This window comes from Bos taurus, chromosome 11 (genome assembly GCF_002263795.3).
Source record: "Bos taurus isolate L1 Dominette 01449 registration number 42190680 breed Hereford chromosome 11, ARS-UCD2.0, whole genome shotgun sequence".
Classification (NCBI taxonomy): Eukaryota; Metazoa; Chordata; class Mammalia; order Artiodactyla; family Bovidae; genus Bos; species Bos taurus.
Genome location: NC_037338.1, coordinates 75693753 through 75711608, shown reverse-complemented (window position 1 = coordinate 75711608; position 17856 = coordinate 75693753). Strand labels below are relative to the sequence as shown.

At 42.8% G+C, this 17856-nt stretch overlaps 2 long non-coding RNA genes across 3 annotated transcripts in view; one reads left to right on the top strand and one right to left on the bottom strand.

Moving 5' to 3' along the window:
• The window catches only part of LOC132346609 (uncharacterized), a 71369-nt gene extending 58973 nt beyond the window's left edge, over window positions 1-12396 (bottom strand). The window contains exon 1 of one of the 2 annotated variants that reach the window (XR_009496509.1): window positions 12076-12396. This is a non-coding gene — a long non-coding RNA (uncharacterized lncRNA). Of the gene's footprint in view, window positions 1-1904; window positions 2267-12075 lie in introns of those variants that run through there. The other variant, XR_009496508.1, reaches the window with a different exon arrangement.
• A 502-nt stretch (window positions 12397-12898) lies between these two features.
• Window positions 12899-15433, top strand: LOC132346610 (uncharacterized). Its single transcript, XR_009496510.1, has 3 exons — window positions 12899-13056; window positions 14144-14249; window positions 14632-15433. It is a non-coding gene; the product is annotated as an uncharacterized lncRNA (long non-coding RNA).
• The last annotated feature ends 2423 nt before the right edge of the window (window positions 15434-17856 follow it).

Here is a 17856-nt window from a genome sequence, read left to right as displayed (position 1 = left end):
CAAGCCAGGGACTTCCACAGTGGTCCAGTGGTTGAGACTCTGCACTCTCAATGCAGTAGACATAAGTTTGATCCCTGGTCAGGGAACTAAGATCCTGCATGCCACACAGCTCAGCAAAAATAAACAAATAAATACTCAAGCCAAATTCACTGCTGGGGCCATCCTGCATCTTGCTGAAATGGTTCTGCCTTAGCACCTATGCTGTGCTTAGTCACTGGTTAGAAGCAGCCTTCAGGAAGTATGACCCTTGGGTGAATACAGTGGTGGAGTCTGTAAAGACCTTGGAAAGAACTTTCAAATTATCTACAGCATCTGAACTCTATCTCCTGTCAATAAAGGAAGTAGATGGAGAAAAGGAGATGCCTTTATTTCTCATTGGTTGAGGACTGCTGCAGTCATCGAGATCTCAGTCCTCTCACCATGAGTCATCGAGGGAGCCACACACCACTGAAAGGCCTTCCCCACACTGACGATACCTGCCCTCCACAGCAATAACACCTGACAAGACAGCACTTGCCAGATATAGCTTGCCTTCTTCTGAACTGCATGAACCACAGAAAAATATACTTGCACCAATAAAAGAGTCAATGTTATTATGAAGGCCACTAAATGTACTTCTGGGCACTTTACCAGCAGAATGTCCTGGCACTGTTGTGTACTGTTATGTACATCATGGTGATGAATTTCTTGACTGTAGCCCAATGGTAAGAACCACTGTAGCATTCGAAGATGTGACCCACGCAGTGATGGGTGGGCACAAATTCTGTGACTGTGTAGATGGCAACCGAGATTAGGTGATGTGTCTTTGAAAGGAAAGCAGATTCAGCCCAGTGGGCCCTTGAGTCTGCACTAAAGGATTAGTGAAGCCAGAGCAGCAGAGACTAAACCAGCCAGAACACGGTAAACCTTGTGCAACTTCTTCAGGAGCAATTTTCTCATATGCTACAGACAATCTCCTAGGGTCTCACAGGCAAAATGCCCCATTGGGTAAACAAAGGCAGGGAAGTAAAACCAAAACTTAGCACCACACTCCCAGTACCCGCTCCCCGTCATGTACAAGTTACTAGGCCCCATCACTTTCTGTTTCAGCAGAGCTGTTATTATCTAGCTATGGCCTGCAATATTTGTTGAAGACCTAATTGGTTTTCATTTCTGGAAATAAACACTGCCCCTTGGTCATTCCAATGCCTCAGAAACAGCTTACGATGAAGGCTGTATAGTTCCCCTGCTGTGCGCCTGCCCCCTGAAGTTGGGCTCTCTGAAGGTGAAGGGTGAGGCAGAACCCGTTCACACAGAAAATCAGCCCAGGGCTCTGACCAGCCTCTGGCAGAGGCCAGATTGCAGATCTAATTGAATAATTCCCAGGGCTATTATCAATGATATCCCAGGAAGGCAGTCTTCCTTGGTGACGGAGACAGCAAACAATCTGCCTGCAGTACAGGAGACTCAGGTTCGATCCCTGGGTCAGGAAGGTCCCCTGGAGAAAGGAATGGCTATCCACTCCAGTATTCTTGCCTGGAGAATTCCATGGACAGAGGAGCCTAGCAGGCTATGGTCCCTGGGGTTGCAAAGAGTCGGACACGACTGAGCGACTAACACATTCACATTCATTCCCAGAGACACTTTACCAAAGCACTAACCTGCAGAACTGACGGCATGCTATGTTAAAGACTGTTTTTCATATTTTTATTTAATTCCTTCATTTATTCATGGTATGTTAATACCTACTGAGGTCCTGCTCTATGAAAACCCTCTTCTAGGCACCTGGGATACAACAAGGGACTGTGGAAATTGTCCAGAGGAGAAGTGTGGTCCTGGATGAAGGTGATGGAAACTGAAAGGAAGAGGTATGGGTGGGTCTGAGAGATGCTAAAGAAGAATAAGACCGAGCCAAACCTGCGCACCTGTCAGAGCGAGGAATAGTTTGTCTTCAGCAAAGTACAGTTTGCAGGGCTCATTGCAACATGAAAATACAGGAAACACAGGGCCACTTGTTCTGAAAGCAGGAAAAGCTGTTTCCTTCTCCCTTACTCTCTCCATCTCTCCATCTCTCTAGACTGCAGCATCCTTCCAGAAGTTCAGCAAGGCTAGCGGAAGGCCTCAAACCAAAGCTTTGTATGGGAGAAGACCTGCATCTCAGTGGCATGAACCTGCCTTAGAGATACTCCCAGGGCAAGTGCAGTCCATCACAGGCCCTGCTCTGTGACTCAGAGCCACACCCTTGCCCAGGTCCCTTCTGGGAGCAGAGGGTGGCTGAGATTGCTGGTCAAGGCAGAGGAGTGAGCAGCTAAGAACCTGTCCTGGGGATGTGGTGTGGGTGTGGGACCCCCAGCGCATCTCCACTGTTCCACTGGACTTCACTTATAAAACACAAGTTCAAAGACAATATTGTGAAGACTAATCCTTAAATATTCTGTGCCTGACTCTTTGTGACCCCATGCGACCCTGTCAAGCTCCTCTGTCCAGGGGATTCTCCAAGCAAGAATACTGGAGTGGGTTGCCATGTCCTCCTCCAGGGGAATCTTCCAACTTAGGGATCGAACCCATGCCTCTTGTGTCTCCTGCATTGGCAAGTCCATTTTTTACCATTATGCCACCTGGGAAATTGTATCTCAGAGTAACCACAATGGAAATGGAGTGAGGGAAATGAGATTGGAGGGGTAAATGGGTAAGGGCTCATGACAAAGTTGTTCAGAATGATTTTTTAATTTATCCTAAAGGCAAGGGGAAACAGCCTAAAGTGTTTTAAGATGAGACATGATCTAATTTGATCTGTACTTCAGAAATAAAGCTCTGGAGGTTAAATTGGTGCAGGCTAGGTCTAGGAGTGAGGAATCTATCTCAGGTTAGGTGTACGATGCCAGGTGTGGCAACAGTCCAGGTGAGAGAAGTCATGGTAGCCTGGAGTAGTCGGATAGTGAAAATGGAAAAGGAAATGTATCAATGCAGCGCGCTATGGTAATTCCACACAGGAGAAAGCACAGAGTGTCATGAAGGCTGAGAAAAGGGATCCCAGGTTGGCAGGTCAGGAAGCCAAGTCTATCCTGCCTCACAAGAGATGAGTCGATGTTTGTCAGGAAATGGGAGTAGGCCAGAGATAAAGGGCTTCAGGCAGAGGAAACTGTAGAGGTGGGAAGATAAGCACAGGCCGTCTTCTCAGGACTAAGCGTCCATGTGGCTAGAAGGGAGAGTGAAAGCAAGACTGGCCAGAGATGAGGATGGAGAAGTCCCCAGCAGTAAGACAGTGATTCAAGGTCAGTCTCGGTGCTGAAGAAAATGGAAAGCAAAGATTTATGCAGATTTCACTATGCAAAGGTCACTGCGTCATAGAAATGGGGTTGGGCAAGACTGGAGGTAAGGAGCTCAGTTAGGAAATGGGTAGCATAATCCAGGGCAAACATCCCAGTAGCCTGAACTAGGGAAGTGGTACCAGGATTGGAGAGAGATCAAGAGGGCAACTTCATAAGAGCTGGTGGACAACTGAACATAATAGGTGAGACAGAAGAGGGGGTCCCAGAGGATGCCCACATTTCTGGAGACTGTGTGGACAGTGTGCAGTGTGGTCCCCTGACCCAGTGGGAGAAGCAACCCAGGAAGGACGGAGAAGAGATCAGTTTTTCCCATGTTCTGCTGGAGCTGCTCATTAGCCATTCAGGTGAGATGTTTAGTAGACATTGAGATGTAGGGATCTGGCATCAGGTAAGGGTTCTGAGCTTGGCCAGGAGGTGGTTTTCAGCATATCTTTGGTAATGAAACCATGAGTGGCTGTGATATCTTTGCTACAATTCTAATTCCTAACAGAGGGAACAGCAGCCTCTCTGGATAAGAAGCACCATCACTCATGCTTTCGAGAAAGCACTGGGATCATGTGGCTGAGGGGAGGCTGGAATGCAAGACGTCAAAAATCCCTTCAGTTGAGCCATTGAGTTATCAGCCTTTGCTAGCATCTAACATTTATTTTCCCTTTCACATCATAAGAAAGTTCAATTTAACTTTAGAGTCAGACTCACTAATGCTCAGACATCAAATTACATTTCCTAGAAGACCGTGTGCTATCTCTTGCTATCTTCCAGGCTTCTCCTCCTCTTGGGAACACCCCCCCTCTTAGGACTTTTCTCATTTTCTTTGTACCCCCAAAGATCTTCCAGCTTCTTCTATCTCCCTTCCCCACTAGCCTGCCTGCCCTCTCTCCCGCCTGCCCTGGTAATTCCCATCATATATCTCTGTGACTGATGAATAGGAAGTTAATCAGAGTGCAGTCAGCTGTACCTTTGAATCATGGACTCATTTTGAGTTGTCTTAATTGAACCATCTCCCTGCGAAAGATGAACTGTAGATAACAATCAGGAAGGCTTGTGCAAAGGGTAAAGAGACGAGTCTTCTAAAAGGAATATATGTCAAAGTCAGATGACAAGAACCTTAGGTTCACCTAAAATCATTCAGTCAGCTAGTCATCACTCAATAGGTGTTTACCATGTACCCCACACCCTGTTGGGATCTCCAGGAATTCAGGTTCGTGGCTGCCTCTGCCCTCAAGCTATTTCTCAGCCTTTGCCTAGAGACAGCTGAAGATTATTCAGGAAAGTATGTGCTTGAAGGTCAGCTTCCTTGAGATGCCAAGCAAAGAGATGATGAGCTGAGAAAGTGGCCCAGGGTGAAAATCCTCTTAGTATGGGCTGATTTCATCTACTAGAAAGAAGCAAAAGGGATTTCAGCAGACATTGGCTAGTTATTTTCCAAACTATTTCTCTTCTTTTGCCAGACAGAGCTGCCAGGCTACATTTCCCACCCTGCCTTGCAGTTGGATACATGAGAGTTCTGGCCACTTGGTTCCACTGGTGCCAGTATATTCAGGCCAATCCTCCTCCAGTTAGGATCATGTGACCAACTCAGCACTCTAGCCAGTGTCTCCCTCTTATTGGCAGAAGCAGCGTTCAAGTGAAGCCAAAGTGATCTGCAAATTCCATTCCCAACCATTTCAAGGAGTGAATGAGCCCATTCCACTTCCTAGATAAAGGAAAGTTAAAAAGCAGAGTCTTCAGGCAGGAGAGCCAGGACACATCTTAGCTTTTCTCTCAAAGTACTCCTCAGAACTCTTGATTATTCAAAATCAGAAACGACGAAGGCCAAATTCATCTGAAACTAAATTCCGGTCAGTGACTGCACTCAGGAAGAATAATTAGCAAAGACAATCAGGCACTGTTTATCCTTCTATTGCAAGGAAAAATCATTGGTTACCTTCAGCAAGTCCATGTATCACCATTCCAGATGTCAGTTCCAGAGAATACTAATTTAGCTTGGGCCCCTGCTATGAAATGCAGCCCAGCTGATATTCAAACATGCATAAACATCATCATTTGCTAATAGTGGCTAATGGCTTTAATCACAGAATAAAACAAATCAATAATTAACCTTAGCAGTAGAAGTGCAAGTTGGATTCAAAAGTAATGAATTCACTAATGGTTCTTGCTGCTATTAGTACATACACATAAAGGTAAATATGCAGAAATGTGCCCATTTCCAAGTAGCTAATCTATTCATAAATGTTCAGATTATGACACCAATTTGGACATGAAGGTGGGCCATAAATAATACATCCACCAAGTTTCCTCTAATTTATTAAGAAAGCTATAAGCTTACATGTCAAACCATTTATTTATACCACCCTACCCTCACTGTATACCAGGTCTGGGCCAGAAGCAGGTAGTAGAGAACAGTAGAGAGATATTAAAAGAAAATTAATGCCAATCCTTCTCAAACTCTTTCCAAAAAAAGAAAAAACTGAAGAGGTAGGAACACTCCAAAAATGCATTTCATAAGCCTATCATTACCCTGATAACAAAGCCAGATAAGGACATTACATTAGCCAAATCCCTGATGAATACAGATGCAAAAACTCTCAACAAAATACTAGCAAGCCAAATTCAACAGCACATTAAAAGGATCACACATCATGATCAGATGGGGTTTATCACTGGGATGCAAGAATGCTTCAGCTATACAAATCAATAAATGGGCTACACCACATTAATAGAATAAAAGAAAAGTCATGATCATCTCAACAAATGCAGAAAAAGCATTAAATGAAATTCATTATTCTTTCATGATGAAAACTCCCAACAAATTGGCTATAAAAAGAAGCATATTTCAACATAATAAAGGCTGTATGACATGTCCAGAGCTAACACTATACTCAGCAGTGAAAAGCTGAAAACTTTTTCTCTAAGATCAAGAACAAAACAAGGGCATCCATTCTCACCAGTACTATTCACAATAGTATTTGAAGTTCTAGCCAGAGTAATCAGGCAAGAAAAAGAAATAAAAATCATCCAAACAGGAAAGGAAGGATTAAAATTATCTCTGTGTGCAGATGACACGTGTGTGTGAATATATATATCAGTTCAGTTCAGTCGCTCAGTCGTGTCCAACTCTTTGCAACCCCATGAATCGAAGCACACCAGGCCTCCCTGTCCATCACCATCTCCCAGAGTTCACTCAAACTCACATCCAACTACTCTGTGATGCCATCCAGCCATCTCATCCTCTGTCGTCCCCTCTTCCTCCTGCCCCCAATCCCTCCCAGCATCAGAGTCTTTTCCAATGAGTCAACTCTTCGCATGAGGTGGCCAAAGGACTGGAGTTTCAGCTTTAGTTTTATATATATATATATATACATATATATGTCACATAAGGAACATATATGTATATATAACATATATAAATATATTTCTATATTCTATATATGCTGCTGCTAAGTCGCTTCAGTCGTGTCCGACTCTGTGTGACCCCATGGACTGCAGCCTACCAGGTTTCTCTGTCCATGGGATTCTCCAGGCAAGAACACTGGAGTGGGTTGCCATTTCTTTCTCCAATGCATGAAAGTGGAAAGTGAAAGTGAAGTCGCTCAGTCATGTTTGACTATTAGCAACCCCATGGACTGCAGCCCACCAGGCTCCTCTGTCCATGGGTTTTTCCAGGCAACAGTACTGGAGTGGGGTGCCATTGCCTTCTCCATATTATATATATAGGAAAGACTAAAAGATTCTATTAAAAAACTGTTAGAACTAATAAATAAATTCAGTAAAGTTGCAGAATAAAAATCAACATAAAATAATCAGTTGTGTTTCTACATACTAACAACAAACCATCTGAAAGTGAAATAAAGAAAATAATATCATTTACAATACCATAATAAACAACAAAATAGTTAAGAATAAGTTCATCCAAGGAAGTTAAAAATCTGTACATTGAAAACTTTAAAACATTAATGAAAAAAACTGAATAAAGCACAAATCAATGGAAGGATATTCTGTGTTCATGGATTGTAAGAATTAAAATTGTTAAAATGTCCACACGACCCAAAGCCAACTATAAATTCAATGCAATCCCTATCAAAACTCCAAAAGCATTTTTCACAGAAATAGAAAAAAAAAAATCCCAAAATTCATATGGAGTCACAAAATAGCCTGAATAACCGAAGCAATCCTGTGAAAGAACAAAGCTGGAGGTATCATATCTCCTTATTTCAAACTATGTGTAATACAAACCCATATTAATCAAGATGGTATGATACTGACATAGTAACAAACACACAGAAGAATGCAACAAAATAGCGAGCCCACAACAAATATAGCTAACTAATATTTGATGAGGAAGCCAGGAATACTCAATGAAGAAAGGATAGTCTGTTCGATAAATGGTGCTGGGAAAACTGGATTTTCACAAGCACAAGAAGAAAACTAGCTCCCTATCTTCAGATCAGAACAGTCGCTCAGTCGTGTCTGACTCTTTGCGACCCCATGAATCGCAGCACGCCAGACCTTCCTGTCCATCACCAACTCCCAGAGTTCACTCAAACTCACATCCATCGAGTCAGTGATGCCATCCAGCCATCTCATCCTCTGTCGTCTCCTTCTCCTCTTGCCCCCAATCCCTCCCAGCATCAGAGTCTTTTCCAATGAGTCAACTCTTCGCATGAGGTGGCCAAAGTACTGGAGTTTCAGCTTCAGCATCATTTCTTCCAAAGAAATCCCAGGGCTGATCTCCTTCAGAATGGACTGGTTGGATCTCCTTGCAGTCCAAGGGACTCTCAAGAGTCTTCTCCAACACCACAGTTCAAAAGCATCAATTCTTCAGCGCTCAGCCTTCTTCACAGTCCAACTCTCACATCCATTCATGATCACAGGAAAAACCATAGCCTTGACTAGACGAACCTTTGTTGGCAATGTCTCTGCTTTTGAATATGCTGTCTAGGTTGGTTATAACTTTCCTACCAAGGAGTAAGCGTCTTTCAATTTCATGGCTGCAGTCACCATCTGCAGTGATTTTGGAGCCCCAAAAAATAAAGTCTGTCACTGTTTCCACTGTTTCCTCATCTATTTCCCATGAAGTGAAGGGACCGGATGCCATGATCTTCGTTTTCTGAATGTTGAGCTTTAAGCCCACTTTTTCACTCTCCTCTTTCACTTTCATCAAGAGGCTTTTTAGTTCCTCTTCACTTTCTGCCATAAGGGTGGTGTCATCTGAATATCTAAGGTTATTGATATTTCTCCCGGCAATCTTGATTCCAGCTTGTGTTTCTTCCAGTCCAGCGTTTCTCATGATGTACTCTGCATAGAAGTTAAATAAACAGGGTGACAACATACAGTCTTGACGTACTCCTTTTCCTATTTGGAACCAGTCTGTTGTTCCATGTCCAGTTCTAACTGTTGCTCCCTGACCTGCATACAAATTTCTCAAGAGGCAGATCAGGTGGTCTGGTATTCCCATCTCTTTCAGAATTTTCCAGTTTATTGTGATCCACACAGTCAAAGGCTTTGGCATAGTCAATAAAGCAGAAATGGATGTTTTTCTGGAACTCTCTTGCTTTTTTGATGATCCAACGGATGTTGGCAATTTGATCTCTGGTTCCTCTGCCTTTTCTAAAACCAGCTTGAACATCAGGAAGTGCACGGTTCACATATTGCTGAAGCCTGGCTTGGAGAATTTTGAGCATTACTTTACTAGCGTGTGAGATGAGTGCAATTGTGCAGTAGTTTGAGCACTCTTTGGCATTGCCTTTCTTTGGGATTGGAATGAAAACTGACCTTTTCCAGTCCTGTGGCCACTGCTGAGTTTTCCAAATTTGCTTGCATACTGAGTGCAGCACTTTCACAGCATCATCTTTCAGGATTTGGAATAGCTCAACTGGAATTCCATCACCTCCACTAGCTTTGTTCGTAGTGATGCTTTCTAAGGCCCACTTGACTTCACATTCCAGGATGTCTGGCTCTAGGTCAGTGATTGCACCATCGTGATTATCTGAGTCGTGAAGATCTTTTTTGTACATTTCTTCAGTGTATTCTTGCCATCTCTTCTTAATATCTTCTGCTTCTGTTAGGTCCATACCATTTCTGTCCTTTATCGAGCCCATCTTTGCATGAAATGTTCCTTTGGTATCTCTGATTTTCTTGAAGAGATCTCTAGTCTTTCCCATTCTGTTGTTTTCCTCTATTTCTTTGCATTGATCACTGAAGAAGGCTTTCTTATCTCTTCTTGCTATTCTTTGGAACTCTGCATTTAGATGTTTATATCTTTCCTTTTCTCCTTTGCTTTTCACTTCTCTTCTTTTCACAGCTATCTTTAAGACCTCCCCAGACAGCCATTTTGCTTTTTTGCATTTCTTTTCCATGGGGATGGTCTTGATCCCTGTCTCCTGTACAATGTCACGAACCTCATTCCATATTTCATCAGGCACTTTATCTATCTTAAATCTATTTCTCACTTCCACTGTATAATCATAAAGGATTTGATTTAGGTCATACCTGAATGGTCTAGTGGTTTTCCCTACTTTCTTCAATTTAAGTCTGAATTTGGCAATAAGGAGTTCATGATCTGAGCCACAGTCAGCTCCTGGTCTTGTTTTTGCTGACTGTATAGAGCTTCTCCATCTTTGGCTGCAAAGAATATAATCAATCTGATTTCGGTGTTGACCATCTGGTGATGTCCATGTATAGAGTCTTCTCTTACGTTGTTGGAAGAGGGTGTTTGTTATGACCAGTGCATTTTCTTGGCAAAACTCTATTAGTCTTTGTCCTGCTTCATTCCATATTCCAAGGCCAAATTTGCCTGTTAGTCCAGGTGTTTCTTGACTTCCTACTTTTGCATTCCAGTCCCCTATAATGAAAAGGACATCTTTTTGGGGTGTTAGTTCTAAAAAGTCTAGTAGGCTCCCTATCTTACTTTACTTAAAACATTAACTCAACAGAGACTTAAAAATTAAGACTCAAAACTGTAAAACATAAGCCAAAAGCTCCTTGGCATTAATCTTCGCAATTATCTTTTTGGATATGACATGGAAGCACAAGCAACAAAAACAAAAATAAACAAGTGGAACCACATCACACTAAAAACCTTCTGCATAGTAAAAGAAATAATCAACAAAATAAAAACTCAGCCTACAAAATGGGTCAACATATTTGCAAGTCATTTATCTGATAAGGGGTTGACATCCAAAAGTCATGCAACTCAATAGGAAAAAAAAAAAAGTAATCCAATTTAAAAATGGGCAAAAGATCTAAATAAATATTTTTTCAAAGAAGACTTACAAATGACCAACAGATACATGAAGAGGCACTCAATAACACTAATCACCTGGGAAATGCAAAGCAAAACCACAATGAGATATTAATCACCTCACAGCTGTGAAAATGACTATTCTCAAAAAGACACGAGAGAATAGATCCTGGCAAGGATGCTGAGGATAGGAAACCTTTATGCCTTGTCGATACAAATGTAAATTGCTACAACAGCTACAGAAAACAGTATGGAGATTGCTAAAAGAAAAAATTGCATGATTGAATAAAGAAAACGCAGTGTGTGCGTGTGTGTGTGGGTGTGTGTGTGTGTGACTGAGTGAAAGTGAAGTCGCTCAGTCGTGTGGACTCTTAGCGACCCCATGGACTACAGCCCACCAGGCCCTCCGTCCATGGGATTTTCCAGGCAAGAGTACTGGAGTGGGGTGCCATTGCCTTGGAATATCATTCAATAACAAAAAAGTAGGAAATTCTACCACTTGTAACAATGTGGATGGACCTTGAGGGCATGAAGATAAGTGAAGTAAGTCAGATAAAGAAAGAAAAGTACTGGATAATCTCACTTAAATGTGGAATCTTAAAAAAACCAAACTCATAAAATTAGATTGTTGGAAGGTGGGGAAAAAAATGGGAAAATATTAGTCATAGGGTACAAATTTATAATTATAATATAAATAAGTTCTTGGAATCAAACGATAACTATAGATAACTTAATGACAACTATAGACAACAATACTGTATTGTATACTTGAAAGTTGCTAAGAAAGTAGCAATGTTCTCACCACAAAGTTACAAACAAACAAACAAACAAAAACAATTACTATGTAAAGTGATGGATGTGTTAATAAACCTTTCTGTGGTAATCACTTTGCAAGATACGCATATATCAAATCATCACATTGGACATCTTAAACAGTGCCAAAGGATTGATGCTTTTGAACTGTGGTGCTGGAGAAGACTCTTGAGAGTCCCTTGGATTGCAAGGAGATCAAACCAGTCAATCCTAATGGAAAACAATTCTGAATATTCATTAGAAGGATTGATGCTGAAGCTGAAGTTCCAGTGCTTTGGCCACCTGATGGGAAGAGCCAACTCATGAGAAAAGACCCTGATGCTGGAAAAGATTGAAGGCAGGAGGAGAAGGGGACACAGGGGGCGAGATGGTTAGATGGCATCACCGAGTCAACATGAGTTTGAGCAAGCTCTGGGAGGTGATGAAGAACAGGGAAGCCTGGCATGCTGCAGCCCATGGGGTCGAAAAGAGTTGAACAAGACTGAGCAAGTGAACAACAACAAAAACCTAGAAAAAGATTGGTTGGAACCAAATCCTGGAGAACCTAGAATGAGAGTGTGAGAATTTACTGTATTTGGAAAATACGAAGTACATTTACCTATTTAGATCTTAGGAAAATGGCTGACATTATCAATCTGTGTCAGAATGATCTTTCTGATGTAGAGCTAAGAATGGATTAACTAGGAGTCAGGGAGTTCAAAACCATACCTGTAACAGAAGCAGTGGGGACGGAAAGGAGGGGTCAGGCTAGAAGACATTTCGGAAGTGATGCCATAGGACTTGGTGACTCATTGGTTATAGAGAGTGAGAAGGGGAGGTACTCCTTTCTATATATGATAAGCCTGTATATATGACAGGTATACCAGGTCACCATAACCGACATGCACTGTCCTCATGATGGAAAAAGACTATAATGACATCTTGGCAGACAGGTATTTCATGTCATAATGACAGGCACCATCTATTATGGTGACACACAAGTATACCAATTATTATGTCACAGACACCATGTCATAGTGACAGATAGGACATTTTTTGCACTGTCTTTATAGACAACCTGGGGCTTCCCTGGTGGCTCAGATGGTAAAGAATCTGCCTACAATGCAAGAGACTCAGGTTCAATGCTTGGGTTGGGAAGAGCCCCCGGAGAAGGCCATGGCTACCCACTCCAGTATTCTTGCCTGGAGAATTCCATGGACAGAGGAGCCTGGAGGGCTGCAGTCCATGAAGTAGCAAAGAGTCAGACACAACTGAGAAACTAACACTAGTTAGACAACTTACCAGGGCATGGCCATGCCACACATCTACCATGTCTTCATCACACAGGGATATTGATACAATGGGTCAACATGAGAGAGAGAAATAGGCTGTTGTATGCAAGCAATATCATAACAACTAGAAGATACAGTGTGACAGCCTTACTATACTACCATCACAAGCTTAATAGCTTCCACTCTTGATGAAAGTGATACTATTCGTTACTACTCAGTATAACTGTGTACTATTCATGTACACAGTTACAAAGCTAATTGATGGTTCTGATTGGTGGAGAAGTTTTGCATTTTGCTCAAAAACTCCTTATAGTTTTTGCAGAGAATTCTTCACTGAGAAGGTACTATCATCAGGTGCCACCTCTCCACAGAGGTGGCACCCAGAAGGGAGACTATGCTTCTTTAGAGTGGACACCAGGTATTTTTCACTGCTTCATTCTCTTCTTGTTTTTTAGACATTATGTAGCATTTACTATCGGAGAAGGTGATGGCACCCCACTCCAGTACTCTTGCCTGGAAAATCCCATGGACGGAGGAGTCTGGTAGGCTGCAGTCCATGAGGTCGCTAAGAGTCGGACACAACTGAGCAACTTTACTTTCACTTTTCACTTTCATGCATTGGAGAAGGAAATGGTAACCCACTCCAGTGTTCTTGCCTGGAGAATCCCAGGGACAGAGGACCCTGGTAAGAGGCCATCTATGGGGTCACACAGAGTCAGACACAACTGAAGTGACTTAGCAGCAGCAGCAGCAGCAGCAGTTTTGAGAATTGGAGAAGGCAATGGCACCCCACTCCAGTACTCTTGCCTGGAAAATCACATGGACGGAGGAGCCTGGTAGGCTGCAGTCCACACAACTGAGCGACTTCACTTTCAATTTTCTCTTTCATGCATTGGAGAAGGAAATGGCAACCCACTCCAGTGTTCTTGCCTGGAGAATCCCAGGGACGGGGGAGCCTGGTAGGAGGCCGTCTATGGGGTCGCACAGAGTCAGACACGACTGAAGTGACTTAGCAGCAGCAGCAGCATTTACTATTGGAGAAGGCAATGGCACCCCACTCCAGTACTCTTACCTGGAAAATCCCATGGATGGAGGAGCCTGGTAGGCTGCAGTCCATGAGGTCGCTAAGAGTCGGACACGACTGAGCAACTTTTTTTTCACTTTTCACTTTCATGCATTGGAGAAGGAAATGGCAACCCACTCCAGTGTTCTTGCCTGGAGAATCCCAGGGACAGAGGAGCCTAGTAGGAGGCCATCTATGGGGTCACACAGAGTCGGACACAACTGAAGCGACTTAGCAGCAGCGGCAGCATTTACTATGTGCCAAGCACCAGTTTAAGTGCTTTTACATTCTAACTTGATTCTTATAACAATCTTCAGAAGAAGAAATATTATATCCATTTTACTGATAAAGAAAATGAGGCATGATAAGGCCATTGAAGCTACTGGGTGGTGAAACTGAGATTCAAACCAAAGCAGCTTGTTCAAGCTCTTTTTCATTTCAGAATCTGAGCTCTTAACCTCTACAATCAGGGGTCCCCAACATCCAGGCCACAGAATAGTACCTCCTGTCAGATCAGTGGCAGCAAGAAATTAGAAGGAAAGTGCACAGTGAGTATAATGTGCTTGAATCTTCCTTAAATCATCCCCCTTCCCCAGTCTATGGAAAAATTATCTTCCATGGAACCAGTCCCTAGTGCCAAAAAGGTTGGGGACTGCTGCCTGCTTCTGCATCTGTTAGGATGCTTTTAGCTGTAAGTAACAGAATTCATCTCAAACTGGCTTGAACATTAAAAGGGATTTATTGGCCCCCATAACTGAATTAGGTGTGGCTCCAGGCAAAACTTGATTGAAAGGCTCAAGGGACGTGACCAGGTCCAGAGTTCTAACTGTCAAATGCTCAGCTAAAGCTTTTTGGCCTTGGCTCTAACATCAGCAGGCTCTCCCTGATCATTACCAGATGGCTATTCACAGTCTCTTCATGTGCTTCCAGGTTCTTATACAGAGGAAGAGAGAGGTCCATATAAGTGATATCTCAAGCAACAGTCTTTGGGTTGACTCCTGATGACCTTTAATAACCTTATAAGGCTGAGGAGCCCTCATCAAATTAATCACTGTGACTAGCTGCTGAGAGGATGGTGTGGTGTCAATGTGATTCACTGATCCAGTTCATCTGAGTTACACCTATACTTGGAGATGCGGCAATCCCTTTTAAACTACTTCCATGGAAAATTTATTCTTGGCAGAAGAAATGAGGGTATTAAATCCTGAGGAGGAAACCAGGAAGTGTCCATTATATAATCTTCTCCCATCACCTAGATTAGCACATGACATAGAATAAGTGTTCAGGGTATGTTTGCTACTTGGATGGAAGGGGTAGATGGATGGATTAATGGGATAAATGGATGGATGGATGGATGGATGGATGGACGGAGGGGTGGAAGGATGAACCGATGGATGGAAAAACTCATGATTAGGACAGAAAAGTTATACTGCAAAAGCTTCAAATCAGTTACCAGGAAGAGTTACATGGATCGTGGAACCAGAGGGCAGAAGGGCTGAGACGTGTTTTCCTCCCAGAAGTCACAACTTGCTCAGTGTATCTTCTGCTATTATGATGAGGTTATTGATTTGGGTGACCTTTTTTTTTTACTCTTGAACTTAAAAAAGAAAGATTTATTCACATCTCTTTGAGGTTCTTAGTAAGTCCAATTCTTCTGGGTTTCATGGATTATAATGTAAGTCTCAACTGCTTTTACCCTTGAGCAATCCTGGCCCTCAAGTACATCCTATGGAGAAACTATTGCATTCTAACTCTACTTGAAAATCTCCTGGATCTGGTTTAAGTGTGTTTTAAATGATTCATTCTGGAACATTCGGCATTTCACCGAGGAAGGAAAACATACTGCTCATTAAAGAAAAATGGCAGATTTCCTCTTTTCTAGCAAGGAATGTGAAAGGTCAGGACTTACTCCATTTTCCATCCTGAATGAAATCAGCCCATATGTGCAAATTGAGTCTAGAAATAATTAAAGCTCCCTGCAGGTGTGGGCACTATAGTGGCCCTGCCTCCTTGATGTCCCTCTCCCATGCCCCAGCCCAGTGAGGTACTGCCACGGTTTCCTAGGAGCTAACTGACAGACAACACATTTAGACTTTAAATGGCAGCTTTGGCTCCAACACCCACTACAAGAGATGACTTACCATATTGACACTTTCATTTCCACTCTCACTCTAGACTCAGAGGGACCTGAGATCTGGTCTCTGTCAACATCCAACCTTTGCCGTATCAGGAGAGGGCAATAAGATAGGGAGAAAGATCCTTAGGATCATAGAAAGCCCCTGAAGGTTGCACTGTTGAACACCTAATAGTACAGTTGAGAAATATAAGAGGCAAAAGGGAAAAGCACTTGCTCAGAGCCACACTGGGATAAAAACCAGGACCATAACTGAAGCCTCCCAATCTCCCAGCCAGGGCTTTGTCACAACACTGCATTGACTTTACAGACCTGATTTTGCAAAATGGCCTAGTGAAATTATGTGCTTCTGGACCAAATGTGTCTGAGTGTGTATCTAAGCCTGTGCACAGACATACAGGAGTAAGGCATGATAAAAAGATAAGATGTGAGGACTTTCAAAGGACATGTGCAGGAGCATAGCACCCACATCCCTTCCACCTGGCAATTTCCCACAACGAAACCATTCATGGGGAGAACCGAAAATATGACAGCCCACTTCTGTGACAGGTGGTGGTGGTTTAGTCACTAAGTCATATCTGACTCTTTGAGATCCCATGGATGGTAGCCTGTCCCTGGGATTCTCCAGGCAAAAACACTGGAGTGGGTTGCCATTCCCTTCTCCAGGGAATCTTCCCGACCCAGGGATCAAACCCGGGTCTCCTGCATTGCAGGCAGATTCTTTACCAACTGTGCTATAAGGGAAGCCCTCTGTGACAGGAACACATAGCTATTCCTACTGAAAACTAAAGAAATTCAAAGCGGGTAGGCAGGGGTGGGGAAGGGATGGATTGGGAGCTTGGGATTAGAAGGTGCAAATTTTTATACATAGAGTGGATAAACAGTAAGGGCCTACTGTATAGCACAAGGAACTGTATTCAGCATTCTATAATAAACCATAATAGAAAGGAATATGAAAAAAAATGTATATGTATACCTGAAATCACTTTGCTGTATAGCAGAAATTAACACAACATTGTAAATCAACTATACTTCAACAAAATAAAAAAAAAAACTAAAGAAAGTCACACTCACAATGCAGATTCCTAAAGTCTTGCCCCCTCTTGCTGCAGACAGCACCTCCCTGTGCCCCAGCAGTACTCCAGCGATCAGGCAAGGAGGGACCCATGGTTAATGGCTAGGGGGATAAGGTGAAAATCTGCCATGCCCTTTTCTCTAGTGTCTCTGCACTTATTTAAAAGCCATTTCATTAAACGTAAAGCCCAAGACACTTGTAACTATATTGAAAAATCAAAGTCACTTAGGAACCTGGAAAATGGAAACGGCTAGAATCTGGTTTGGAGAAAGATACAAGGATGGAAAATGGTCTCCAAAGCTAAGGTGACTCTCAGTTTTTCCTGGTTGTTCCAGCTAGGTGTGGCTGGAAATGGAGATGAGAATCTTTCTGGAAGTATCATCATTTCCAGGGGTCATTTGCCCACCATGATGTGGGAGGAACAGAGGACTGGGGCTAATTGGACAGTGCCAGCCAGCCATAGCTCACAGTCTCAGGATTCACAGTGCCCTGCATGCACCTCCTCCCCTTCAATTGACTGTAAGTTTCTTAAAGCTGGAGACACCTTTCTCTGTCTGCCTTGGGCTCTGCAGAAGCTTTACCTAGTTACTGCCCAGGATACACTGTATATCATGTTTGTTTCATTCCCAGCCATACTTCCTCCTCCTTCCCATGAACCCAGACACTTTGCTTGTGATAACTCACAGTTATATCCTGTTGGGAAATAACTTTGCTGTGAGTATGCACATCTTATTTCACCTTCAGTCTAAACCCCTAAAAGGTAGACTGTCTGTTCTTATTACCCACTTACTCTCTACTGCAGTGCTAGGACATAGGACACCCAAAAAATGAATGAACAAAGGAAACTTTTGTCTAAATCTAGGCTCCACTTTATGGGCAGTGGTCTTGGCAGACCGGTTTTGAGTATCTTCCATAAGGCAGTTATCTAATGAATGTCTGCCTATGA